Genomic DNA, 2846 nt, shown 5'->3' with positions numbered 1-2846 from the left:
TGCCTGTAGTTCCAGCAGTTGGCTGCATCCAGAGTGTTGCAAGATGGTGTTCACACTTGAGCCTTGCCTCTTTGGCCTTTGCCTCATGTTGGTGCTGGACTTCTCACGCTCATGCTATACCTCCTCATGCTGGTGCTGGGCCTCCAACTCCATCCTTTTCAACTCTAGCTCATGCTTGAACCTGTGTTATCACTCCTCAGCTTCTAGCTGCAGCTGGTATTTCTGGAAGTCCCACGCTGAGGATGGCCCCTCAGCACCCCCGGTGGGTTCTGTATGGATGCGCGGAGGTGATCTTGTAGCCTGGTCATTATCACACAGGATCTTACTTAGGTGTTCTCTCTTTTGCTCCTTCCTCACTGGAAGGCCTCTCTCTTTCATCATCTCTCTCAAGTCAGCCACCATCATGTGGTCATACTCGTCCACCATCCTAGCTATCTACATTGTCCAGCTGACCTGATGCCAAATTAGAGATTGTTTGCTCAAGGGTTTTCAGTGACTCTATTCCCTTCCCCAAGTTATCCCTTCAATACAGCAGGTTCTTCAGATCCTACTTTTACCATTAGGAAGATCAGGCCCTGGGTGTTCTGGGAGTAGTGTCACCAGAGGGACTGGATCTTGTCCTGCCCACCCATGTCCCACACAGTGAAGCTGATGTTCTTGTACTCGACCGTCTCCACATTGAACCCTATGGTGGGGATGGTGGTGACGGTCTCACCTGGCTTCAGCTTGTAGAGGATGGTAGTCTTGCTGGCAGCATCCTGCCCCAACATCAGGATGCATATCTCCTTTTTGCCGATCAGGCTCTTCAGAAGGTTGCCAAAGATGTTGCCCATGGTCCTGTTGGCACAGCACGGACACCCCTCTTGGCTTGCCCATCCCGCCATCCCCCTGGCTGACTTTGCACCAAGCCAGGATCAAGCCCATCCCTGGGTGGTGGTAGCAATACCGCAGGCTAATAGGTGTACTCCAGGAAGGTGGTTGGTCAGATGTGAGGCACCCCCAGGGAGGCACTCAGAGCCTGGAAGGTTGCCGGGCACAGAAAGGTGTGTGGCTCAACACAGGAGCACCCCCTACTGGCCCACCACACCCTGGGTCCTCCTTTTTCCCTTTCTTAAATATGGGTACTATGATTGCCCTTTTCCAATCATCCAGGACCTTTCCTGATTGCCCAGACCCCCTCATCCTTGCACCCAGAGCCCTGTAGTCACTTTTGATACACTCGGGATCTCCCCTGGCAGTATCATTGGTGCTCACGTGGATGAGCAGCATGGGGTAGTAGTCAGAGGGCCAGATGAGTCTCTGTAGTCTGGTAATTCACTGCCACTGGGGGGAAACTTTCACCCCACTTTTGCCACTGAAGCCATGTCAAAAAAGCAAAACAAAGGATTATATTGGTGGCAAAAATGGGGGTCAGTTCTCCCCACAGGAGTAGCAAACTCCACTGATGCTCTACAAAAATCATAATTGCCATAATGCCTTGCACTCCATGATGCATACTGCCTGTACTGGATGCTTGCTAAAGCCCTCTGTGCAGACAGTGCATGGGGTGGGAGGGTGAGGCACTCCCTCCATGTCCTTCTGGCATTCTTCCTCTTAGGCAGTGACTGTGGCACATGCCCTGCTCACTCAACCCACATTACAGAACTGCTTGCTAATTGTACTGAGAATATAGCTGCACACTGACCACTTCAGGTACCATGGAAAATAGGTTGAGTAATAGATCCCAGGAGCAGTGTGTATGAGGCAGGAACAATCACTGCACCAGGTATAAGAACTCCAGCTTAAGCCACCTTGAAGCACCCTTTCATGGGATTGTACAATGACTTCCTTGTTGTATGAGGCCATTTCCACTGCTGTGTAATGAGGGTGGAGCACTGGTGAGGGCTGGACACACCAATGATGAAGAAAAAAGGACAGATAGCACCATGTGCTACAGAAAGCTAGCAAATGTAAACAAATTGCATTAGGTGGTGCCACAGGGGGAGAATGAAGGGTCCAGATAAAATGGGGAGGATTGCACATGGTGCTTCAGCCTAGTCCTCACACTCTGCAGAGACACTACTTCTAGTTCACAAGGCCAGAGAGCTCTATAGTGCACCCAAGAGCACCACAGGACTATAGTGTGCTTAATGTCTACATGGTCTATGTTTCCTATACTCTAAATCAGACATTCCCAAATTTTTTCTTATTGTATACCCCTTTTCAGATTTACCAGCTGCCTGTGTACCCCTACCAGCATACATTTGATATTTTAACCCCATTCAATACCAATTATTATAATGAAAATTAAATTCACCATTACAGTTTCTCTCACATACCCCTCAGAGATGGCTTGCAACCCCCCAGGGGTACGCATACCACAGTTTAGGAACCCCTGCTCTAAATCAAGAGAGGCTGGTATGTGACTCAACAGACTGAGCAGAAGAACAGCTAAGCCAGCCAATAGATAATATGTAAGAGATCACTTTAAGGCAACACCTGCAGCGCTTAGATAAGTGCCCATGTGAGATTGCAGTAAAGATGCAAGAGACAGAGGGCTACAGAGAGTAAGCAATATGGATCCTACTGCCATAGCCTACTAGGCTTTATAAGGCTTTACAGGGTATGTTTCCTGTCCGAGTACATGATGAACTGAATCTTGAAATCACAATAGAACAATTTTAAGAAAAACTAAAAAGCTATTTTGTTACAATTCCACTCCATTACTACCCCAAGAAACACATTCTACTATGTCAACTGGCTTCACTGGTAGAAGAGAGCAAAATATAACATCAATAAAAAGTGTAAAATACTCTAATGCAGTTTTCATAGTTTCATAGTAGTTTCATAGTAGCTAGGGTCAGAAG

The 2846-nt window shown here is 47.8% G+C and overlaps 1 pseudogene; it reads right to left on the bottom strand.

Moving 5' to 3' along the window:
* Positions 1-585: 585 nt before the first annotated feature.
* Positions 586-885, bottom strand: LOC109291494 (annotated as a pseudogene).
* Between the last annotated feature and the right edge of the window lie 1961 nt (positions 886-2846).

Source organism: Gavialis gangeticus, unplaced genomic scaffold (assembly GCF_001723915.1).
Source record: "Gavialis gangeticus isolate Ggan-Ray unplaced genomic scaffold, GavGan_comp1, whole genome shotgun sequence".
Taxonomy (NCBI): domain Eukaryota; kingdom Metazoa; phylum Chordata; order Crocodylia; family Gavialidae; genus Gavialis; species Gavialis gangeticus.
The sequence above is the reverse complement of the archived record's forward strand: the minus strand, read 5'-3'. Positions and strand labels throughout refer to the sequence as shown.